Below are 27,063 nucleotides of genomic sequence, written 5' to 3'. Positions count from 1 at the left end.
CTAATCCGAGCCATCCCCTTGCTAATTGTCTGTTGAATCAGATTTCACAATCTCAGCATCATTTTCAGTCCCATGCTGAACCTTAATGTCATATTTTCTCTCTCCCATAGAGAGTGCCTATTTCCACCGCCTCACCAACACTACCACTCCCCCACCCCTTCACCCCACAACCAAGTGCTTCTATAATTTTCACCATTGCCCTTCTCACATACTTGACTCTTCTAATCCTCTCCTAGCTGACCTTCATTCCTTTGCAAATTCTGTGGCCCATATTCTACCCTCCGCCAAGGCCTGATTTTTTTGCATAGACAGAGAAGCTCTCAATCTTTGTGAAAATGATCTGGAGGCCAGAATCCCGAAGTCCCACCTGCCAAACCCGGCTCCCACTATTTCTCCTTGGATCGAGGGCAGGTTGAACATTGCACATCCGTGCTTCATGGAAGCAGCTGCACATGTTGAAGAGGAGCTGCTTTCAGTCGGATCTGATTTCCACAAGGAGGGAGTAGGAAATATGACTTGTGAACATTAGATTTGGTAGGAGAAGGTCTAAACTTACCAGAGTTCTATGGTGAAGAGGGTACCCTTTTGGATATGGTCATGGGACACCTTTCGGAGAGGTCAGGTGCCCTTTAGGAGAAGTAAGGTGCCCTTTGGAAGAGGTAAGGTGTCCTTTGGGATTGTTAAACATAGACCTGAAGGTGCATAAAAAGTGGATAAATCCAGTGGAACAGTCAAGCTCATAGGAAACTGTCAAAGGGTACTGTCAAAGGGAGCTGCTGAGCTGTCAAGGCATTTAAATTTCCTGCCCTTTAAATATTTGAAATAAAAACTGTCTGTAGTATTGAAAAATATCAGTGCTATTTCACTCTGTCTGTTGACCTAGGCCTGAGGGCTTCCATTACAGGATTAGTGCTACCATTACAAGATTAGTGCTACCATTACAGGATTAGTGCTGCATGACTGATTTCACAATGGATCATTATCACAGTGGGGTGCATGTCAATTTACTGTTTTATTGACAGCTCCATGAAACTCTTTGAAGTGGGACCATGAATACAAATGCTTATTTGTATAAGGGATTAAAGGAAGTTAAATGTAGTGCATGTGTTTTTATCAATGAGACTGCTTTTTTTTAATAGTGAAATCATCAATAGATACTAAAGAATTTTATATAATATCAGCAGGAGTCCTGAGGTCTTCCCATGGTGGCTACTGGGTGTGTTGGCATGGAGAGTTTAAGGGCAAAGGGTGGTGGATAGAGACACCAGTTGGCTTGAATTGACATTAAGTTGGCATTGGGGCTATAAAGGGCCATGGAGGTGGGTAGAGGGGAGTAGATTGACATTAGAGGGTATGAGGGCCATGGGTGATGGAATGAGAGGCATAGGTTGGCAAGGAGATTATGAAGAGCCATGGCGGGTAAGTGAGAGGCATACAATGGCATGAGCTGGCATTGATGGGGGATGTGGACTGTATGGGTGAGGTGGGGGGCATTGAGGCGTGTGAGAGGGTGAGGGCTAGAGGGGCTGTTTTTGTTTCATTTTTCTTTTCACAGCTGGGACAAGGTGCCAGAGCACTGAGGCCAGCCTTTCGCCCAGCTCTCCTATGCACCTGGCAGTCCCTGTGTTGCCAATGATCTTTTGTGGGGTGGGGGTGGGGGTGGGGGGGTGGGGGGTGGGTGGGGTTTGACTCACAGAAAGCCTGGTCATTCTGAATGAAAATCAGAACTTCTAGGGCAATTTTTTAGGAGTTGGATTTGCAGAACTGTGAATTTTTTTTAATTCATTCACGGGATGTGGGCTTCACTGGCTGGGCCAGCATTTATTGCCCATCCCTGGTTGCCCTTGAGAAGGTAGTGGTGAGCTGCTTCTTGAACTGCTGCAGTCCATGTGGTGTTGGTACATGCACAGTGCTGTTAGGAAGGGAGTTCCAGAATTTTGACCCAGTGACAGTGAAGGAACGGCGATATATTTCCAAGTCAGGATGGTAAGTGATTTGGAGGGGAACTTCCAGGTGGTGGTGTTCCCATTTATCTGCTGCCCTTGTCCTTCTAGGTGGTAGTGGCCATGGGTTTGGAAGGTGCTGTCTAAGGAGCCTTGGTTAGTCCCTGCAGTGTATCTTGTAGATGGTACACACTGCTGCTACTGTGCGTCAGTGGTGGAGGGAGTGAATGTTTGTGGGCATGGTGCCATTCAAGCAGGCTGCTTTGTCCTGGATGGTTTCCAGCAAGTGTTGTAGGAGCTGCACTCATTCAGACAAGTGGTGAGTATTCCATGACATTCCTGACTTGTGCCTTGTAGATGGTGGACAGGCTTTGGGGAATCAGGAGGCGAGTTACTCATCACACGATTCCTAGCCTCCGACCTGCTCTTGTAGCCACTGTATTTATATGGCTAGTCCAGTTCAGTTTCTGGTCAATGGTAACACCCAGGATGTTGATAGTGGGGGATTCAGTAATGGCAATGCCATTGAACATCAAGGACGATGGTTGGATTCTCTCTTGTTGGAGGTGGTCATTGCCTGACACTTGTGTGGCGCAAATGTTACTTTCCACTTGTTAGCCCATGCCTGGATATTGTTCAGGTCTGACTGCATTTGGACATGGACTTCTTCAGTATCTGAGGAGTCGCGAATGGTGCTGAACATTGTGCAATCATCAGTGAACATCCCCACTTCTGACCTTATAATGGAAGGAAGGTCATTGATGAAGCAGCTGAAGATGGTTGGGCCTAGGACACTACCCTGAGGAACTCCAGCATTGATGTCCTGGAGCTGAGATGACTGACCTCCAACAGCCACAGCCATCTTCCTTTGTGCTAGGTATGACTCCAACCAGCAGAGAGTTTTCCCCCTGATTCCCATTGACTCCAGTTTTGCTAGGGCTCCTTGATGCCACACCTGGTCAAATGCTGCCTTGATGTCAAGGACAGTCACTCTCCCCTCACCTCGGGAGTTCAGCTCTTTTGTCCATGTTTGAACCAAGGCTGTAATGAGCTCAGGAGCCGAGTGGCCCTGGCGGAACCCAAACTGGGCATCAGTGAGCAAGTTATTGCTAAGCAAGTGCCGCTTGATAACACTGTTGATGACCCTTCCATTACTTTACTGATGACCGAGAGTAGATTGATGGGGCGGTAATTGGCCAGGTTGAATTTGTCCTGCTTTATGTGTACAGGACATACCTGGGCAATTTTCCACATAGTCAGGTAGATGCCAGTGTTGTAGTTGTACTGGAACAGCTTGGCTAGGGGCACAGCAAGTTCTGGAGCACAAGTCTTCAGTACTATTGCCGGAATATTGTCAGGGCCCATAGCCTTTGCAATATCCAGTGCCTTCAGCTGTTTCTTGATATCACATGGAGTGAATGGAATTGGCTGAACACTGGCATTTGTGGTGCTGGGGACCTCCGGAGGGGGCCGAGATGGATCGTCCTCTCGGCACTTCCGCCTGAAGATTATTGCGAATGCTTCAACTTTATCTTTTGCACCCCTGTGCTGGGCTCCTCCATCGCTGAGGATGGGGATATTTGTGGAGCCACCTCCTCCAGTGATTTGTTTAATTGTCCACCGCCATTCACGACTGGATGTGGCAGGACTACAGAGCTTAGATCTTGTGGTGTCCTAGACAACTATAGGGAGCCCACTTAGTGCTGAAAGGGTTAATGGAGAAATTGAATTAAATGCTTAGGCCTAAGATGAAAATACTGCAACCTTGAAGAACAACACCATCTTGTCTGACCACTGTTGTAGGATGAGCCCTGAGACATTCCATGTTGTTCTTTCTCAGGCCAAATGTAATCAAAGTTGTGATAACCAAGTGCGTGGGCACCACACCTGTTGTGGTGGGAATGGAAATTAACTAAAACATGGATTGGTCAGTTCACGTATACAAATAAGCGGATTGAGATGTGCAAAATTTACTGATTGGTTGTAAAATGCTTTTAAGCAAGTGTTTGTGTATTCTGCTTTGAGACAGTACAATAGCTCTCGTTGTATTCTTCTCCCTTGTGCACAAGTATAAGTGGGGTTTCTATGTATTAATGATGCCTTGGTGTGATTAATTTCCGACAGTTTCTTGGAGGTTCCACCGAGATGACTAACCCCTGGGGTTGAGTCATGGAGCGCCAGCGTTAGGACCTCGTGGTTCAAGGACTCCTCAGTCCGCGGCAGCCCCATTTGGGCTTCTGGGGTTTGTTGACCTGTGATCTGCCTTCGCCTGCCTCTGGCTGACTCTTAGGGTAAGTCATCTATTTAAGTATTTAGGAGATTAGTCTGGCCAGTAATTTAGTGCACTCGGGGTTCGAGTCCCTGAAGTTGAAAAGTAGTACTAATATACCCAGGGGTTCGAGTCCCCTGGAGTTGAAAAGTAGTAGTAGTATACCCAGGGGGTTGAGTCCCCTGGAGTTGAAAAGTAGTAGTAGTATACCCAGGGGCTCGAGTCCCCTGGAGTTGAAAAGTAGTAGTAGTATACCAGGGGTTCAAGTCCCCTGGAGTTGAAGATTTAGTTTCTGTGTGTATTTCTGTGTATATTATTAAATAAAAATGGGAAATATGGCATCAAAGAACAGGTTCCCCCTTTGAAGGGAACCCCAAATGCTTATATGTATGTCCATTACGATCCTGAAATTGTCCAATATGTTTCTGAATGGGTTAAATGGACTCAAGGTAAAGGAGAGAGCTTCCCACCAGATGGAACTTTTAATCGGGATAGAATTAAGCGCTTATAACATGTTTTTAGGGAGGTAGATAGTCCGCTACTGAATTTTCTGTAACTAAAAAATATGAATTGATCTAAGTTACAAGAGCTGTTTGTGCTGAAGAGAGAGAGACCCTAGGGGGTTAATGAGCAATTGACAAGCAACGGCAGAGAAAATGTGAGCTTTCGTCAGTTTGAAGGTCCTTATAGGTAGAGCCTTCAAGATCCCTTTATTCCCCCCACTGCTACTTGAAGCTTCGTTTAGAGTTAAGTTCAATATTATAGGAGTATCAATACATACCATTATCTATGTGTTTGTTTGTGTGCAATGAAGCATTTGTATGTGAGCTTTAATGTGTTTTCTTCCCTGAATTGTCTTGTGTGTGTGTAGTTGAGCACTTTAGAGTCGAAAGCCCCATATTAGATTAAAGGGAAAGTATACTCAAACATTCCAAAGTTTTGAGTATAAGGTTTGAGTTGAGATTTCTGGCAAAAATCGTAATTTGAAAGTAGTGTAAAGATAAAACAGGGTTTACCCTTGTACCACCCCCTTGCAGACTAGTAAGGAATAACCCTCACCATCCATTCCAAGCTGATTGGGATTTGTGCATACAAGTTCGTATTCTAAAATTCTGAGAAAAAAAAATTACTTGAAATTCAGAAGGATTCTAGGAAAACCAAAAGACAAACACAAGGTCTAGGTGATTCCAATGGATAAAAAGGGGTTTCTTTTGAAGAGATGAATTAAATATTAAAGGAAATCTGCATCCCAACAGCACTGTAATTTGAATTTGGGACAATCTTAAGATGTAAAGTGCAGTGTAATTTAACAGGTTACTTTGAATAACGAGGATGCTATCTAAGATAAAGAATGTGTCGATAAACATATGGAAATTATAACTTGGATACAAATCATTGCACATGAAAAAGAGGTTGTTTTAATTTTGATAGTGTAAATTACAGTTCTTACAAAGTTTAAAAATTTGAGGTTTGGTTCTTGATAAAGTTCGCAAAAGGGAATTTTCATTTTAAAAGGTTCGACAACAATTGGCACTAATTCAAATCCTGCAAGCTTTGTATTTGTAAAGTCTGTTCCCAAAATATGAAGCTAAGCTCAAGACCTTGACAAAGTTTGGCAGAAATCTAATTTTTGGCCAAGTTAATGAATCTGGGATAATTCTAAAAGAAAAGGGTCAGACACAATTTAGTGGGTTACTTTTGAGATAATAAAATGTTTGAGACGAAGATAAGGAAGCAAAACATGTCAATGCCTGATTTCTGTTTTTTAAAACTGTTATGAGAATATTTTATTCATTTTAAAGTATCTCCAGGCAACCTGAACATGATAAGATGGTAGCTGTTGCATGTGTAAAATGGTATGAGACAGCAGTAGAAGAGAGTAAACTGGAAGGAGTGGGGATGCCTACCCAGATGGATTAAGAACAGGGAACTCATTTCGTAGGGAGAGTCATTAAAGAAGTGTGTAATCTTATGGAGATTAAACAGAAATTCCATATTCCTTACCACCCCCAGAGTCCAAGGATGAACTGAACTTTAAAAATATCTATAGCCTAAGCAATTCAGGAGACAGACAACAATTGGGCCACAGTATTGCCCAGCATTCTGATACGCCTTAGGGCTACGCCAAATAGGACTACCAGGTTCACCGCATTGAAATGATAACAGGAAGGGCCATGCAATTACCTGAAGGCATTATAGTAGGAGGTGTAGGGTCACTGAAAGGAAAAATACAGGACAATGTAAGGGAATTAAGTAGGCAATTACATGAGTTGAGAGAGGAAGTTAGAGACTGACAGATGATTAAGGAAATGGAAACAGGCAAATCCAAAGAGCAACAACGGACCCCCCCAAGTGGGGAATAAGGTGATGGTCGGAGCGAACAGGCATGGACCATACGAGGTAATTATGACAGGTGATACATGCGCACTTGTAGATATGAGAACGAGAGCCGATGTTAATGTCTCCACAGATCTACAATCCTGGTCATGGGCGTATCAGTACTGGCAACAAGGTCGGGGATCATCACTGCTCATCCCGCACCACAGGAGGAACTTGGGTACAGCATGGACAGTGCCGAATGCGACACACAGCGGGGAATGATAAATGTAACAGTAGGAGAACAAGTGCTTTCAAATCGTAGTAAGGGTTTGCTTCAAATCGGGCATGGGAGGTCCGCCACTACCCAGCCACCTTCCACATCTACTTCCACAGTCTGAGTAGAGATAGTTGAAGCCCCTCAAACCACACCGATTGACCCATCTTGTCCGACAATGCATCCAGGACCGGCGAATGGTTTGGTACTGGTTAATCAGAAGTTTTGTATGATAATGTACACCATGAGCTGGTAAGCGTCAACTTGAATGTATCCAGTGGTGCTCAACCCATACCCAAGCACTCTATACGGCTCTGATGCGCCAATTGATGACTGAAGCAGTTCAGTTCAATGGCGAGATGCGATCAGGCTCGGGAGGGAACCACGTTAAGCGCAGCCTGAGAAATGATGCTGCTACGATATTCAATATAGGGACATCATTGGTTAATCCAAAGCCTGGCTACCGTGCTCGAAAGTCATGTGGGGACTATTAATAAATTAATTGAAATAGGGAAAAATATTTCAGACGAAGCAAGCAGAAATGATATATGTAGCACCTATGGATCTTGGGCACTGGAATAAGCCCGAGAAAATTTAAGACAGGTTAAAGAAGGGGTAGTCCCTTTATGGGTAACTAATGAGCATTTATTGAATCTCTCACGACACAAGAATCATAAATTGACCGGTTCCCAGCTCAGAGGTTTAACACGTGTATATAGAATGAATGTTGAATGTATAGTGAATAGTAATATGCTAATAGGCATTGTATTAGTAATACCTGTCATACCTATGTCAATGACATAACCCAGGCAAGACGCCCACAGTGACTGCTGGTACGGGACCCCAGCCATGGGGCCCGTTTGTACACCTACAAATGGACTTTATACAAATGCCTAAATGTATGGGATATAATTATGTTTTAGTTCTAGTATGTTTGTTCTCGCAATGGGTGGAGGCGTATCCCACCCGACAGACTGATGCTGTTATTGTTGTAAAATTGTTGTTGCGTGAATACATACCCAGATTTGGGGTACCAGAGATTTTATCGAGTGATAATGGGCTCATTTTACTGCTAAAGTGATAAAGGAACCGTTGAGGGCCTTACAATGCAACCATCACCTTTCCTGCCCATACCACCCCCAGTCTGCTGGGGCAGTGGAAAGACAAAATGGTATTCAGAAAAACAAACCAGCTAAATTATGTGAAGAAACCGGTTTGAAATGGCCTGAAGCTCTACCCTTGGCGCTCATGACTATGCGCTCTCACCCTAACCGTACCACCTCCCTCTCTCCTTATGAAGTTGTAATGGGACGTCCTATGTGCCTCCCAGTGGCCCCACCTTTGTCTGCTAGGGAAATGGACATCCACGCTATGGATGAGGGAATGATTACATACTGTATAGCGCTCACTAATTCTCTCAAGAGCTTTCATATACAGCTAGTAGAAGCTCAGAAAAAGCCCACCATTGAAGATTGCCATCAATACCAGCCCAGGAACCTAGTCCTGGTAATAACCTTCAGGAGAAAGAACTGTTTGGAACCTCGATGGGAGGGGGCTTTCCAAGTCCTGCTCACCACCCATACGGCCATGAAGGTTGAAGGTCGTCCCTTGTGGATCCACACATCGCACGTCAAGCGGAGGCTGACCTCGGATGGAAGTGCTTGTGCAAGAACTTTAACTGAGCCGTCAGAATGCTGACTCTGATTTGGATCCTGTCCTGCGTGGTCCTTGCGGGGGCATGGACTACCAATTCTGCAGTTCAACGAATGCAGGCCGTAGCCTCGCAAGGTAATCGGACTAAATGTTGGATTTGTACTCATTTTCCTGTTAACCCCTCCTCCTCTGAGATGCATTTTCTGGCTTTCCCTGGAGGTGCCGCATGGCCCCTAGGTAACACAGGGGCTCATTCAGCAAACGCCCATTTGGAGACGGGAGCCCACCTTTCTGGTTGTTAAGGGGGAGGCCTGTCTATGCGTCAGGAGAAATTATACCAAGGGTAGCACTTGGGTGGGTGAGCTGCCATTGGGTTCCTGTGCCTACCTTGCTGATTCAAGCCAGCTAATTATTCCCTCCGTCGCCTCAGGGATCAAGACCCCCCCTGAGGATGAAGCCCAGCGGCTAGGATACATAGAACTTGGCTAAGGGTGGTGGATTGTCCTTGTTGGACAAAAGTGGGGAAGTGTGCTGGCCTAGGCAACTATAGGGAGCCCATTTAGTGCTGAAAGGGTTAATGGAGAAATTGAATTAAATGCTTAGGCCTAAGAGAAAAATACTGCAACCTTGAAGAACAATACCATCTGTCTGGCCACTGTTGTAGGATGAGCCCTGAGACATTCCGTGTTGTTCTTTCTCAGGCCAAATGTAATTAAAGTTGTGATAACCAAGTGCGTGGGCAACGCAACTGTTGTGGTTGGAATGGAAATTAACTAAAACATGGATTGGTCAGTTAACGTATGCAAATAAGTGGACTGTGATATGCAAAATTTACTGATTGGTTGTAAAATGCTTTTAAGCAAGTGTTTGTGTATTCTGCTTTGAGACAGTACAATAGCTCTCGCTGTATTGTTCTCCCTTGTGCACAAGTAATAAATGGGGTTTCTATGTATTAATGATGCCTTGGTGTGATTAATCTCCAACAATCTGATCCGTTGGGTGTGGGATCACTTAGCTCTGTCTATCACTTGCTGCTTATGCTGTTTGGCATGCAAGTAGTCCTGTTTTATAGCTCCACCAGGTTGACACCTCATTTTTAGGTATGCCTGGTGCTGCTCCTGGCATGCCCTCCTGCACTCTTCATTGAGCTAGGGTTGATCCCCTGGCTTGATGGTAATGGTAGAGTGGGGGATATGCTGGGCCATGAGGTTACAGATTGTGTTTGAGTACAATTCTGCTGCTGCTGATGGCCCACAGCTCCTTATGGATGCCCAGTCTTGAGTTGCTAGATCTGTTTGAAATCTATCAATTTAGCACGGTGGTAGTGCCACACAACATGATGGAGGGTAGGGACTTTGTCTCCACATTGACTGTGCAGTGGTTACTCTTACCAATACTGTCATGGACAGATGCATCTGCGGCAGGCAGGTTGGTGACGATGAGGTCAAGTATGTTTTTCCCTCTTGTTGGTTACCTCACCACCTGCCACAGACCCAGTCTTGCAGCTATGTCATTTAAAACTCGGCCAGCTCAGTCAGTAGTGGTGCTACCGAGCCACTCTCGGTGATGGACATTGAAGTCCCCAACTCAAAGAACATTCTGCACCCTTGCCACCCTCAGTGCTTCCTCCAAGTGATGTTCAACATGGAGGAGCACTGATTCATCAGCTGAGGGAGGGCGGTACATGATAATCAGCAGGAGGTTTCCTTACCCATGTTTGACCTGATGCCATGAGACTTCATGGGGTCCAGAGTCGATGTTGAGGTCTCACAGGGCGACTCCCTCCTGACTGTATACCACTGTGCCGCCACCTCTGCCCTGCTGGTGGAACAGAACATACCCATGGATGGTGGTGGTGATGCCTGGAAGATTGTCTGTGAGGTATGATTCCGTGAGGATGACTATGTCAGGCTGTTGGTTGACTAGTCTGTAAGGCAACTCTCCCAATTTTAGCCCAGATGTTAGTAAGGAAGATTTTGTAGGGTTGACAGGGCTGCGATTGACGTTGTCGTTTCCAGCGCTTAAGTCGATGCCGGGTGTTCCGTACGGTTTCATTCCTTTTTTGTGTCTTTGTAGCGGTTTGTTACCACTGAGTGGCTTGCTAGGCCATTTCAGAGGGCATTTAAGAATCAATCACATTGCTGTGAGTCTGGAGTCACATGTAGGCCAGACCAGGTAAGGACAACAGATTTCCTTCCCTAAAGGGCATTAGCGAATCAGATGGGTTTTTACAACAATCGACAATGGTTTCATGGTCATCATTGGGCTTTTAATTCCGGATTTTTATTGAATTCAAATTCCACCAATGTCATGGCGGGATTTGAACCCCGATCCCCAGAGCATAATCCTGGGTCTCTGGATTACTAGTCCAGTGACAATACCACTACACCATCGTCTCCCCGCTCCCAACTCTGCACACACGATGCAAGAGCAAAACTTCGGGCCTGAGCTCCATTAATTCATCAACCCAGTACTCCTTAATCTATATTGCTTCCTGATGTTCCAATGACTCAATTCTTGTGTTTAAAATCCTCCTTTTCTGTATAACTTCCTCAAGTCCTCCAATTCCATCCCCACCACGCCACCACCACTCCAACAACTCTCCATTTCTCTGACCCTGTGCTTTCTCTATTCACCCCATCATTGTTCTTTCAGCCACCTAGGTTCATGTTCTGGGATTCCCTCCATAAATTCCAGGTGGTGGCCATTTTTCTTTATCGGTTATGCTACTGTGAAGATTCCATGTTAAAGTTAAAATGCAAAATTGTTGTTGCAACATTGTAATGATAAACATAATTTTCCTATTAAAAACATTTACTTGGTTTGGAACTGAAAAGGATGTTTGTGAACTTGGGCATCCTCAAGGGGACTTCTGCTTTTAATGATGAATGGTTTGTTCTGAAGGGTTGCACATGTAAAATATGTAGTGTATCTTGATGATTACAGATGTTGCCTCACTAGAAAATGAGCACAAGCTTAGTTTGTCTCGCAGCTCTTACCCAACAGCTGTCCATGACCCCGATCTGTCCAACCTCCCGTGTCTCAGGGGACTCAGCTTCTGAATCTGCCTCCTCCTCCGCAATCTGAAACTTCTGCCCTGTCTGAAGCATGAAACTGTGGACGACACAACCACACACCACAATTTACAAAACAGCATTGGAAGTACACAGGGTGGAAACTCCCGTCCTATCTAGATATCTTTCCTAAAGCATGCCAATGGCCCATTCAATCCATGAACCTCATTTTAACATTCCTTCACTACACTGGTAGACCCCTCCAATAATACAGAAGCCATAGTAGCATTGGATACCCCCTATCTCCAAGAGGCCTTCGTTCTGAATGATGTCATGAAGAGATATTAATGCCTATAATGTTATTGGAAATTATTTTTAAATGGAATTGTAGTAAGGTCTGTGTCTATGTATGTGCCTGTGTGTGTCTTAACTGGGTTAAAGCCAGTTGGGCTGGGTGCTTTGATGTATAGTAGTTTTGAGATGTTAATTGGGTAAACAGTAAGTAAGGATAGAAGGTAAAGTGTAAATTTGCATTTGTTGAATAAAGCATTCAAGAGCAGGAGTGAAATCTTGCACCTAGCTGGGAGTTGCCAAGCAACGTATTTATCTTACTAATAAAATGAGTGGGATGAAAATGTTATTGTTAGAAGATGTAACGTTGAAAGCCTGGTGATACAATGGAAAATTTACATTCAAAGGAAAAGCTAGGCATAAACAGAAAGGGGTTTGTGTGTGTAAGTCAGAGGCATTTAAGATCTAATCAGCCTGTAAGACCACAAAGGAACCAAATTACAAGGAGCCTCATTTTGAATACATAAGGTCAAATGTGCTTTGCCTGGTGTCTGTTTAAAGTCTATGGGTTACTGTTGCCTTGGTGAAGATTTACCTGGGAGTGATTAATTTGGGGACTTGTTTAAAAGTTATTATGGTAGTAATTTGTAGACATGTGTATGTGTTTAATTTGTTATTAAATTAATAAATGTTTAATTTAGTTTTATATAAAAAAAACCTTTCGAGGCTCGGTGGTCTTATTTCTGAATTCAGAGTTGTATCTCAAACATACCAATTGAAAATATAGGCTATGTCAGTTGTTCAAGTTTCCCTCTGGTGTTTAAACAACTCAGCCTATACCAACTTCTGTGTTATGACAATGAGCGCAGGGAGTCTAGACTGCTGAAAGATGAATGTGTCATGGTAGCTGTCTGCATACCATAACTTTGCCCTGCAGGAAACCTGTTAGCATGAAATAAAGTAAAATCCTTTCAGTTAGCCTAATAGTGTAGAACAGGAACTCATATGGCCAAAAGAGTGCAATCTATAGCTTTTTGCATCAGCAATCTGATAACAATGAATGATTTTTTTTTTCATCTGCATATTTCGTTATTTTTCTACTTTTGGTACTTCATAGGTTTTGGTCTTTTCTCCACACCAGATGACACTGCGAATCTTTTTAGTTAACCATGTTGGCAGCACTCCTCCTGGTTTTTCCCAGCTCCTAGTATAACTGACTACAGATACATTTTCTCATTTTCAGGCCTTCAAGGCCATTCTGTAGAAAGCTGTTTACACCCAGATAGCATGCCTACTCCCTTAATCCCTTACTGCCAACAGAGGAAATCAATTTAGGTTTTATCCAAGTGTTTTCAAACTGTTCTTGCCTAAGGGTATGGATATCACTTTAGTTAACTTAGTTAAGATATCACAGTTAACACCACAACCGTTTTATTATTAGTCAAAATAACTGCATCACTCCAAATGTGCCCAGATATTGTCAGATTCACTTGAGTCCTGCTTTATCCTTGAATGGCAACATCATAACATATCACACTAGCTATTGCTAAGATGTTTAAAGGGGAGATCTCTTTGGACAGAACATCCCACCTGATTTAGTTTGTGATGCATTCCAATGCCCTATATAGGCTCTATAATTATCAATAATTGACTGCCTGCTGCTTCCCAGCAGGCAGTTGATCCAACCCCGAGCTGCCCTCATTGAAGATGGCTCAAGATCAGGATCATGGCTGCAAACCGGCACAAAGGTCACTGGCACAAAATAGTACACCTGTTCAGCTCAAATCGGGCTCTGTGCTAATTTAAAAATCCCAGCCTATATCTCACAGGTTTCAGCAATCGGCATTAGCATTGTTGTGAACAAAATGCAAGCAAGATTATTAGAGATTCTTTGTTGGTTTCAAAATTCAACTTGCTTTACTTTGAAAATTGACTCTACATCAACTTAAATTGCTTTCTGAGGTTCAAAGAATATGGGGCTTGCTCAGATTTTTAACAGCTTGCTGGGGTCTGGAATTGTTCTATTGATTAGAAAGGTGCTCATGTGATATCAATATTTAAAAGGCATAATAAGTCAAAACTGGGAAATCTTAACTTAGGTTGCTTGATTTCAATTCAATACAAATGGCTAGAAAGTGTCATTAGAGATACAGTTATGACCATCTTGACAGAGAATTGGTTGTTAGAATCTTGTTATGGCTTATCTCACTAACCTGGTTGCATGTCTGAGGATGTTACTCAATTGGTTGCTCCACCAGCAGAGGCTGCTTTTTCAGTCACTATGCTCTTGTCCTATGCCATTCCTCTCTCAATTCTCACTGCTTTGAAAAGGCACTTGTACCTTTGACCTTCCTTTCACTTCCCAATTTTTCTACTCTCTTCTCCCTCTTGCTTAGTGGTCATTTTTGAAGTCAAGTGCTACAGAAGTGGAATTTTTTGTTATTAACTTAGGGCAAATCTCTGCTCTGGGACCATGCTCACTTGGAATGAAGTTAAGATTGTCAAGAAGACTTCCACACACAGCAAAACAAATATTAAAGGCTGGGTTTAAACTCAGGCCCTAGAGGTAAAAAGTCAGTGCCCCCATCTAGTTCCTGTGAACTACATATCTATCAAGGTGGAATATTTTAGGTATTAGAAACACAAAATCTGTTATGGAATTTGTAATTCTTAAATTCCTTCTTTCTGCAATATTATTAGAAATTATTTCCAAAAGGCTCTCAGTAAGGTGCCACACAGAAGGTTAATATGCAAGGGGTCATGGAGGATGGCAGGGGTGGGGGGGTGTAATTTATCAGCATAGATTGACTAATGGATAGGGAGCGAAGGGTAAGTATAAACGAGGCATTTTCAAGTAGCCGGGCTGTGACTAGTGGAGTGCCGCAATGATCACTGCTGGGCCTCAGCCGTTCACCATCTGATATTAATGGCTTAGACAAAGAGACCAAGAGTAACATGTCATAGCTTGCTGACGATACAAAGTTAGGAGGGAATGCAAGCTTTGGGTAAGACACAAAGAGGCTGAAAAGAGATAGAGACAGGTTAAGTGAGTGGACAACAAGGTAGCAGATGGGATATAATTTGGTGAAGTGTGAGATCACTCACTTTAAAAGGTGTGAAACTTGTAAATATTCATGTTCAGATAGACTTGAGTCACTTGTACAAGGAGCACAAAATTAGCATGTAGGTACAGCAGGCAATCAGGAAGGCAAATGGCATGGTAGCCTTTATTGCAAGGGGATTGGAGTACAAGAATAAGTATGTCTTGCTTCCATTCTATAGGGTGTTAGTGACACCATGCTTGGAATACTGTGCGCAGTTTTGGTCTCCTTTTCTTAGGGAGGATATACTTTCATTAGAGGTGGTACAGCGAACGTTCACTACATTGGTTCCTGGGGTGAAAGGGTTTTCCTATGATGAGAGGCTGAGTAAATTGGATCTATACTCTCTGGAGTTCAGAAGAATGAGAGGTGATCATTGAAAACTACAAGGTTCTGAATGGCTTGGCGAGGTAGATAGGGAGAGACTATTTTGCCTTGCTGGGCAATCTAGAACACAGGGGTACAGTCTCAGAACAAGGGACCGATTATTTAGGATTGAGATAAGAGGGAATTTCTTCACCCAAAGGATTTTGAACTTTTGGAATTGTCTACCTCAGAGGGTTGTGGATTCTCTATCGTTGAATACATTTAAGACTCAGATAGACCGATTTTTGGTCTCTCAGAGAATCAAGGGATATGGGAAATTGGAAAGTAGGGTAGAAGCTGAAGATCAACCATGATTGTATTGAAAGGTGGAACTGGTTTGGAAGGTTGTACGGTCTTCTGCTCTCATTTCTTATGTTCTCATTTGTAAAATCCATTGAAAAATAAATGAAATTCAAACTACATTTTTTTAATATTTCATCCTATATAGTAATTAAATATCTCTTCATAGCAGCAAACTGAACTCTGCTCAATCCAACAAATACATTAGGATATCTCAGAACTAATGATTTAGAGAATCACATTGTGACAGTAAATTGCACTGTATAACAAAACTGGGAATGCTTGTTTTAAGCAGGTTCACAATTTTGTAGCACGCGAGGCACTTCCCAAATATTGTAATAAACTTTATTTTGTGCCACCACCATACTAATTTGATTCAGAGTTTGTGAAATTTCTTGTTCAGGGATGGAAATCGGAAACGTTGGGTGGAATCTTGCAACGGGGAGCTTGGCGGACGATGGGGAGCTTAAATTGGTGTGAGGCCAAAAATCAGTTTCCCGACGACGGGATGAACTTTAGCAATTCTGTTCTCAGGACTTTAAGGGCAGGTTAAAGGAGGGTTGAGCTTCCTGACCAACAAGGTCGGGAAGCCCTTTTGCGTGCATTAGCAAGTCATGCATGCTCATTAAAAGGCCGGAATTAATTTTCTCCTCCAAATTAAGTTACCCATCAGCGAGAAATTAGAATACTCACATTCATGACTGCACATAAGTGGTTGGCACCTGGTGAGGTTGACTTCTCCCATGATTAATAGTGAGCTGACACTGCATTGTTCTCTTCGGGGAGTGTCTGTAAATGCCAGCCTATACTTGAGACCGGGCGGTGCAAGTTGTGTGGAGCATGACCAAGGAAGGGGGGAAGGGTTAGTGGGGAAGGATGGAGCAGTGGGCAGGCAAAGGCGGAAGGGACTGTGCAGGCTGTCTGGGAGCGATACTGTCCAGGTGCCCTTTAAATATGGCAACCCCTTAAGGTGAAGGCAGGGATGGTGACTTCCTGCCTGCCCCTGCCGTAAGAATCAGCAAGCTTCTCGGGGATGCATATGTAACGAGCTGAACAGTGCAAGATCGCGTGTGGTCAGCCATCCAGCCCGCCAACGGAAACCATTCCCACTTCTACGCCCACACTTAGACTTCAGAATGGAAGATTCTGGCTATCAACTCGGTTTCTGTTTACAAAGATACTGCCTTAGCTACAGGGTATTTCAAGCATTTTCTGTTTAGAATTATGATTTCCAGCATCTGCAATATTTTACTTTTGAATTAATATGTGCGTTTGATTCCAAACAAACAAGCCTCCTGTTTATATAAATGCTGTACGCATGGTTTTATTGTCAGCGCATTTAGCACTCGATGCACTTTTTAAAAAGCTAACATTACCAGCTGTTTGTGTGTTTCCAATACAGTTGACATACTAGTTCAATGCCGTAAGGTATTTTATGCAATTGAGGCATGGGCTTAATCAATTACTTTGTTTCAAATGACATATTTTTTGAAAAAGAACAAGAATCAGATGAAAATGAGGCTACACATTTAAAACTGTTGAATTCCAGTACCATATTTTGACAGATTTAATAGCTGATTTACATTTTTGTAAAGGCGAACTATGCTGAAATGAACAACACCTATTTACCTATTTATCACAGTCCATTCTATGAGGCATTCTATGAGACTGAGAGGCATTGAATCTTTACAATTTTCAGCTTGAACTGATGGAACAGTTTTGTGCAGTGGAGGCAAATCTCCTTCATTGTTCTTTGTTTTCATGTATTTTCCCTTCCATTTTCTGCCCATTTTCACAAAATCAAGATAATGGATTACTATAATGATCACAGTTCCCACTCAATGGCATCTCCTCCACTCATAGCATAACACAATAGTCTACCTTCCATCCCGTTTACAATCACACATTCAGCACCTGATAATTCCCTCAAAAAACTGGCACAAATAACATTCTGTTTTTATTTCCAAAGAAAAGATATCGGCCTGAAATATTAGCCCTATTTTACTTCCTCCACAGATGCTGCCTGAGCTGCTGAACATTTCCACCATTTTCAGCATATTCAGGATTTTGCTTTTATTCTTCTTTTATACCTCATTGGCAATGGAATAATTCACCTTTCTGGTAGGATTTAATAATGTTCTTAAAGGAGGAAATAGGGGTAGAAAGAGATTTAGGGAGGGAATTCCAGAGCATTTGTTCAATTGTTCGGTGTTTGATTGTGTGTGTCTGTTAGCTGTTCACTGCGTGCTTTTAACCAAGCCTCGGTGTGGCTGCAGAGTAAAACATAAACTAAACCAAAAGCAAGCAGCAGCGAGCTGGAAGCAGGACAGAGCAGATATTTTAAAAAGCATTGTAAATAAACTCATGTTTAGACATAGAAACTGGGCTATGAGGCATATGAGGCCTAAAGGTACTAATGGAGTGCCTAAAATTGGGTATGTACAAGATACCAGAATTGGAAGTGAGCACAGATTTGCAAGGCCTGTAGGGCTTGAGGAGGCTACAAAGAGAGCGCTAACTGGGGCAATGGAGGGATTTGAAAACAAGGACGAGATTTTTAAAATTAAGCTCTTGTAAGGCTGGGAGCCAATGCAGGGCAGCAAGTACAGAGATAAGGGGTGAATGGGACTTGGTGTAAGTTAGGAGATAGGCAGCAGTGTTTTGGATGAGCTCAAGTTTATGTAGGAAGATGGGAGACTGACCAGGAAAGCATCAGAATAGTCAAGTCCAGAAATAACAAAGGCAGATGAGGTGAGGCAGGTTGGAATCAGGTGATGTTACAGAGATGGAAGCAAGTTGTGTGGTCAGAATCTCACCTTGCGATCAAATATGGCACTGAATTTGTGAACAATTTGGTTCAGCCTCACAATTGCCAAGGAGAAGGGTTTAGTGTAAGCTGCATTATAAATTAACACACAGAGCACACATTAATTCACTCCCACTCCTCCTGCAAGATAAGCTGCCAAGTAAGTGAAGGGAAGATTTTGAACAATGGGGCAAGGAATAATAATCTTGCACCACTCTCACAACTATTTATTTGAAGTATCATTTGTTTGTTAATTCATGTTTAATTTACATTGGTTCTGTTAAGTATCAAAGTAAAAGTTACAAAAGGCGAAATCTTGCTAGTAATTTCTTCATTTAGAGGTCGGCTGCTAAATTTGGTTATTTTGGTTTTACAGTTCCTCTTGTGGGATCGTAACACCACCCATAGAGGTATAGATTGTTGTAATTCAGGTTACTTCCCAATATATCTGAGTTGAAAAGTAACCTTATGTGCTAAGTACCTGTAAAGTGCATCTTTATGCCATTGTGGATAAACATTGGAAAAGGTAAGGGCAGCATACTACTGATCTTTCTGATTGCCAAGAAAACAGACCATATAACTCAGACTAAAACCTTTAAATCATGTTTATTAAGAAGTAATCTAAAAATTAGCAACAAGAGCAAAAACAGGAAACATAGTTAGAGTACAGTCCTCCCTTCAACTTACAGTGTTGTTTTCCAAACAATGAAAATGTTAAATGCCAACAGTTGTCTTTAGTTACCATGGATCATCTATGATGAAAGCAACTGCACAGGAATTCACTCTCATGAAATTCCTATCAGTTTCAAGTCTGTTAATGGTGTTTTTGGTCTGGTATTTGGTGGTCGTAGCCCTGGACTTACGGATAAGGCTTGAGGTGATACTATTAGCAAACTCTATCTTTTATTGAACATTATTCTATTTACAACGTGTCTCTGCATGAGCTCTACGTGGAACTATCTCTCTGTGTGCTGTTACCATGTTATCTTAGGCCACTGATTATGTAGACTGTATATTTACATATTTAACATTAATTCTTTATTTAACATTCCTCCCCAAGCCTCTGACTCAATAAATACTATTTACCTTATCCTACATCTCGCCCCCCACCAATCTCCTTCCCCCACCCCCACCACCCCCCCCCCCCCCCCACCCCCACCAAATCTCTGCCTTCATCTCTGGGTTCACAGAGATAAGTGTTTTGGTGGTTTTACCAATCCCCCTGACCTTGTTTGCATCTCTCTCGGGGATTGCATAGGATTCAGATTCTCCATTTTCTCTCTTGAACTCTGTGAAGTAATTTGTGAATCTTCAGAGACTATTGGTTCTCTGTTCCGATTGTCTTCCTGATCATATGGATAGTTAGTCTATTCAATTGATAGCCATCTTCTTGTTGATATGAGTGCATTTCCATTTCTTCTCACAATCCCATTCTCTGCCACAAGGTAAGATCTTGGACTTTGTGGATTTTCCACTGCTTGGTCTTCACTACTCTGGTCTCTAATCCATTTTGGTTCACTTGGTTGGAGTTCTGGTAACTCATGCACTCTGTGGTGGCAATTGTAAGTCTTTGCCTGGTTTGTGTGATACTCATCCTCCTTCTCCCTTAATCCCTTGATGTAAGAAGTATTTAGACATGGCAATGAGCGTATGTGGAAGAACAAAAAGTTGAGTGCTTAATCTTCTTCTCCTCAGAAGCTAACCCATTCTGAGGTGGGGTGGATTGGTAGCTCAACTGTGCTAAGTTGAGATCATCATACTTTTTTAAACAATGTTTTGACCATTCTTACTCCTCTCTTGGACTTACTGTTTGCTAGTGGGTGCCTGGAGGAACTAGTTGTGTGGACAAATCCAGAGTCTTCTGTAAATTTCTTGAGCCCTTCATTCGCAAACTAATGACCATTGTCTGAAATGAAGAGATCTGGAATACCATGTGTGGCAACATTTTTTTTTAGTGAATTGATGACTACTTCTGAGTTGTTCCATAAAGACATTTAACCTCAATCCATCTGGAGTAATAGTCAAAATCTATGAAGAGTGTCTTCCAGTTGAGCTCGACTAGGTCCATTCCAAGATGTTCCGAGGGTCTGGATGGAAATGATGATATCATCAGGAGTTCGTTCTGATTTTGGCGACTGATTGCACAGGTGATGTAGCTCATCCTAGCATTCCACGTGCAACAATTTCTGGGGCATTAGGATGAAGAGATTGGAGGCTAGACCAAAATTCTGGCTTTCCCCTCGGACCCTTTGCATAAGACCTACCCTAATCCCTCTCCCTGCAAATTGTCTACCTACCAGTGAGCCTTCCTTAGGTTTTGGCTAATGCCCTCTGTCTGCTTAAGTTTCTCCTGTTTTCATTTCTGCCCATTTTGGGTGGGCAACATACATATGGGGCCTGGGAGCTATAAATCCTCCAGACTACAAACTTAGGCCTTCAAGTGCAGTTTGCAATCACTCCACTTTTCCCCACTCCCAAAACCTGGCGGAGGTTAAACTTGACACTATAAGGAAAAAGAAAACTTCTGAATAATACCAAATTGGGACCGTTCTCCTGAACGTAGATGATATTTGACTTAATCTGAAAGCTCATTCCCATACATTCTTACATCAGATTTTAACAATGATGTTGGATTAGTGCCAATAAGTAGCACATGGTTAAAATTACAGACTGGATGAGATATTCAATTCTAATCCAACATTAACATAAACATTTATTCACCATGAATAAACATCCTTTGATTTATGTTAATTGAGTTGCTACATATTATCAGGTCCCAAGGACTCTGCTCTCTGAATACCCTTTGCTCATGTTGATGAGAAGTAAACAGAGCAGAAACAATTACTTCATTGCAGGGAACAATCACTGCAGTCGTTCGTCTGGATAAGTATTAGTCATGATTATTTATAGTTAATTTTAGAGCGCTTTTATTGTACACTTTCTCTCCAATGTTTGCTGTAATTTTTATGTCAATGAAGTACAACTTTTCAAGTTTGGCTTTGGACTCTAATTGACTGACATGAAACTCAAGATCAAGAAATGCATAGCTTTTATTTGGTTAGTTGGTGGACTGATACACTCAAAAACTCACCACTTTGCTTAAGAGTCACAAACCCAAACTCTCCACATTGGCAGAATTTTTTTTTTGCCCAGAATGAAGTGCACACTCTCTGCCCACAAGGGAGACACTCCCTAACCCACATTCAGAGATTTTACAACAATAACCAAAACTTGTATTTATCATTCACCTTTAGTGTAATAAAACATCCCAAAGCACTTCACAGAATCGTTATAGATAAAATTTGCCACCAAGTCTCATAAGGCGATATTACAGCAATTGGCCAAATACATGGTCAAAGAGGTAAGTTTTAAGAAACGTTTTAAAAGAGGGAAGAAAGATATAGAGCGCTGTAAAGATTTAAGAATGGAATTACACAACTTGGGACCTAGGCAGCTGAAGGCACAGCCGGCAATAGTGGAATTAAATTTAAGCATGCTCAAGAGGCAAAAATTAGATCAGTACAGATATCTCAGAGGGTTGTGGGTTAACCAGAAGTCAGTATAGATCAACGAGCACAGGGGTGATGAATTAACAGGGCTGAATGTGAAAGTAACGACAAGGGAATCAGAGTTTTGGCTGACTTCAAGAGTATAATGTGAGAGGCCAGCCAGGAGTGCATTAGAATAGCCAAGTCTAGAAGCAACAAAGGCATGAATAAGGATAGATAAACTGCAGATGAGCTGAAGTAGGGAGAAGTTTAGCTTCAGTGGCTAGTGAATGGAGATTATAGCAAGGACTAAAGGCAGCAGATAAAGGCAAAATACTGCGAATGCTGGAAATCTGAAACAAAAACAAAAAATGTTGGAAAAACTCATCAGGTCTGACAGCGTCTGTGGAGAGAAAGACAGACTTAACGTTTCGAGTCTGTATGACTCTTCTTCAGAGTTAAAGGGAAGTAGAAATATGGTGAAATATATACTGTTTAAGGCAGCAGCTTCGGTCTTCCCAATGTTTAATGTCTTTCAGATGCAAATTGGCAGAACAAAGTTTAGGAGTCACTCCAGTATAACCTACTAAGTAAACACAAGGAGCACTGGTAATCTTCTTGTCTATTGGCCAGCCTGGCCTGCTGTTCATTTTCATAGAAATCTAGAGCTAAGTGGAAATAATTTAAGCCCTCTGTAACAGTTCTCTAACATGTTTTCATCAATCTTCTGCAAGTACCCTGAGATATACTTGATCGACATTGCTGAATATGAGATGACTTGGTGCTGAAGTTTCATCATCAGGTGAGTCATTTTGAAACCAGTTCAACACTAATGAAACCTACTTACAAAATTAAACATCTAGTTTGCAAAACAATGCTATCAAGAAATAATGTACTCAATTTTAATACATTTTGAATTGCATGGCACAGTTGTATATTTATCATTTTTCATGTATTTATATATTTTATCATGTATTTCAGGACTTTGATTCTTTCGTTGGAGAAATTATTGAGGCATGTTTGAGGGCTGTGTTTTAAAACAGAATAATTTCACAATCAAAACAGAAGAGCCAGTTTGTGGAACAGCACAGCTTACAGTCTATTTCAAATGCATACAATGAGGGTCAATTGTCACATAGGCGCCATTAGCTGGGTTATCCGCACTTACTTTGAGAGTACTGGAAGGTGTCCTACTTAAGCCATGGGAGGGAGGACAGGTAACCAGTTTTACTGACAGGGAGGAAGTCAAAGTCTCAGCCTTTCCCTTTGTTTTTTGGAAGACAGGGAATAGGACAAATGCATACCTGAGCAGCCTGCCAGATTTTTAAACAAAAGATGGCAATCTTTTAGACAATGGTTCAGCTAAAAAGCAGATCAGGCATGGAAGCTGGAGGCTGTCAAGGAAGAATGTTATGCCCAAAAGAGTAAGTTATCCCATGAAAGAGACAGAGAATGTATTTCATTCTTTTTCCCCCTATTGTCGAGGACAGATGGGACACCGGGTGTAGTGGAATTTGTCTTAACTTGTTCACTTCCTAGAACTCTAATTACATCACAATATGTAGGCACTTTAATGTTAACCTTTGCACCAGATTTCTCCTCAGTTTACAAGATCTAAGAGTAGGTGTGGATGAGGAAGGTAAATCAGCTGCTTTTAGTTGATCCACTCAGAGACCCCTCATGATGATGTTTAAATACCTCTTAGATTACTCCAAAACATTTGCCTTCAGTTTGAACCTGTATCTCCTTGTCCTATTGTTACCGTTTCAGTTGAAGTGATGTAGTGAATTTACCTTGTCTACTGTTGTAGGGTGGCCAAGTTGTACTATTAGTAATAGAGTTGAATTGCAGACACTTCTCAAGTGGAAACAATAAGTTTATTTACAATATACTCAGCAGCAACTACACATGTGCTTTCAACTCCAATTCTATCTCTACACTGTTGTTATCTCTTCTGTTGAAGGGTCATGTGGACTCGAAACGTCAACTCTTTTCTTCTCCACCGATGCTGCTAGACCTGCTGAGTTTTTCCAAGTAATTCTGTTTTTGTTTTCTATCTCTACACTGTCTGCTGAAGCAGCCCACTCTATTCTCCAATTGGTCACTACAGATCATGTGATCTTTCCTAACAAGTATTATTCTTAAAGGTACACTACACATTAAATAAAGCCATTACTACATTCCTCCCCCTTTAACTTGGCTCTACATATTTTATTTACAAATACGTAATTTTCAAGACAACATAATATTTACACTGGGTAAGGGATTTATAAGTTCAGCTTGTAGGTTGTCAAGTGGTTTACTGATACGTGTGGAGTGTTGCAGCTCCACAACTTCAGATTCTTTGTCAGGAACCTCCTTTTCTCGAGTTGCCATCAGGTGCATTGGTGGACCCTTGCAGTTCTGTATCTTCAACTCTTACAGGAACATCAGACATGTCAGCCCTGGGTTGAGTATCCTCAACAGGAAACATAGTCATGGTCAACCATATCTTGATGATTTGTCTCTCTCTTCCATAAATTCTCCACATGTTTATGGATGATCCAACCTTCCACCTCCATGTGGTAAGATAGAAGTCCAGTCACCACACTTATTTCACCCGGTAACCACTTTGGTCCTCCCATGAAGTTTTTCATGTATACAATCTCTCCCATGGTAAATTTCTTCTCGCAACTATGCCAGTCATGTCTAGTTTTCTGGCTTCCCTGACTCCTTCCCACCTTCCCTTCTAAATTTGGCATTATTAAGCTCAGTCTCGTCCTGAGACAGTGTGTCAACAATATCTCGACAGGTGTGACACCTGTTGTTGTGTGAGGGGTAGTCCTGTAACAAAAACGAAAGCGTGCTAGCTTGGTTGCCAAGGAATCGCCAGTTAGCTTTTTCATGCCCACCTCGAACGATTGAACTGCCCTTTCGGCTAGTCTGTTTGAGGAAGGGTGGTACAGTTTTTATGAGTGATACCGTTGAGGCTGATAAACCATTGAAACTCAGCACTCATAAATGCCATGCCGTTATTAGAAACTACTGCTTCTGGTAGTCAGTGAATGGCAAAGCTCTGATGTAGTTTCTCAATTGTAGTGGCCGACGTTGGTGACTTCATCTCAAATACGTCCAACCATTTCAAATGGGCATCGACAATGAGCAGAAACATTGTTCCCAGGAAAGGTCCAACATAGTCCATGTGTAACCACACCCAGGGTCTACCTGGTCACTCCCATGGGTGTAATGGAGCTGTCATTGGCAACTTTTGCAGTTACTGACATTGCGCACAATGCGTAAACTCTCTATTTTGCCATCCATCCCAGGCCAATATAGATCGCTGCATGCTATGGCCTTCATTCCGGAAATTCCTGGATTGGACACTATGTAGTTCAACTAAAAGAGGCTCCCTTCCCTTTGGAGGAACTATCACTCATGCTCCCCACAATTAGATGCCATCCTGGCTGGTTATTTCATGTCTTCTGCTGAAGTACGGTTTCACTTCACCAAATACGGGCTCCTGTGACCAACCATTTAGCACTTGTTCTGGCACTTGAGACAGGACCGGCTCTTGACTAGTCCAGCCTCTGATCTGTCGAGCACATACCGGTGGGGAATCATAGAAATGATAGAAAGGGAATCATAGAAATAGTGTTCTATGGTTCTAAGTACAATTTCATTTCGTCAGATATGGGCTCCTGTGACCAACCCAGTACCACTTGTTCTCGTACTTGAGATAGGACTGGGTCCCGACTTGTCCAGTCTCTGATCTGTCGAGCACATACCGGCGACGAATCTAAGAAATTTAACAGTAAAACAAGTTCCTGTGGAACTGGAACATGCTCATCATTTTCTTGCAAAGGCAACTGACTAAGGGCATCGGCGTTTGCGATTTGATTGCCAGGCCTATGTACGAAAGTGTATTTGTATGCTGCCAGAATTAAGGCCCTGTTAGTATTTCTGTATCTTCTTTGTATGGGCCTTGTTCTTTCTAGCACAGATTTTAATCTCAGCCTTCTTTTTGACTTCACTATTGGCTAGCCTTCTCTTAAATGCCAGCTCAACTTGTCTGAGCTCAGTGGCCGAGTCTCCCAAAATTTCATTATCTGTCTGCTTCTTGGAAAATTCTGCAACTTTTGCTTCCAAAGCCTCTTTGGCTTCATTTAGCTGATTCTTCAGCTCTTCAGTCTCTTTTTTGTATTTGTTTTCTGCCTCCTGGAAAATTGAACATTGTTGTGTCTTCTCTGCCAACTCATTCTTCAGTTTGTTCAGAGAAGTGCTGAATTCTTTCTGTTTCTCTTCATACTTTTCCAGAGGCACAAACTCTGACCTGAGGGAATATTGTAGCGTGTGAAGGACTTTCACCAGGTTTTCTTTTTCCCTGCGAAGGTTGCTCACCTCGTCTCAAACTCTGTCATCAAGCAGCGTCTCTTCAAGTTTTTTTTTGCTGTTCTTCCAGGTTTTTGCTTAAGACAGCCTGCATTTCTTCAGGTTGTTGAGTCCTTACATATTCCTTTTTCAAAACAGGAATGCTTCCAACTTCCTTTTGGAATCTCAGTGGCCAATCAAGGTTGATTTCCCTTAGCCAATTTTGCCCTAGAAGACTTGGTCCTTTGTCTCTCAATATCAACGCTGGTAACTTTGCCAATTGGCTTCCATAATGGACAATTACTCTGCTTATGCCTTTTTCTTGAATGTCTTTACCTGAATATGTTTTTAGCCTGGCAGCTGTTTGTTCCAAACTTAATTGAAACTCACCAAGCTTCAAATATCTGTAAGTATGTTCCCCAACTAGTAGTGGAAGCTCCCGCATTTACTTCCATTTTAACGGGTTTGCCATTTACTTTCACTGTGACAGATATTGGTTCTGTCTTTCCAACTTTCAGATTAAACAATGAGTATACATCAGAATTTGTTGTTTCAGGCTCTTCTATATTGTAGATTTCATTTGGCTTCTTCTATTGTTTACAACCCTGCTTGAATCTTTCCTTGCACTGTCTCATTATGGCTTGAATTTTTCCTGTGTCAGGCGGGCTAGGTGGGAGTGGGTGGGGTCAGTCGGGGAGCCAACCACAGCCTGCAATTGCGGAGCGCACCACGATTTCCGTGACAAAAGTAGCATTCAAGTTTTTTAAACTGCCAATCACTAAAAGACTGATTGTTTCCACTCTATTAAAATTATTCTACAATTTCACTATAAGTAATTTTTCTTTATTCTTCAGCCAGTGGGGGCTGTTTCCCATTTCTTGGCAGAGTCTCG

The sequence above is a fragment of the Cetorhinus maximus genome, chromosome 10 (genome assembly GCF_964194155.1).
Source record: "Cetorhinus maximus chromosome 10, sCetMax3.hap1.1, whole genome shotgun sequence".
Taxonomy (NCBI): domain Eukaryota; kingdom Metazoa; phylum Chordata; class Chondrichthyes; order Lamniformes; family Cetorhinidae; genus Cetorhinus; species Cetorhinus maximus.
Note: the sequence above shows the minus strand (reverse complement) of the source record.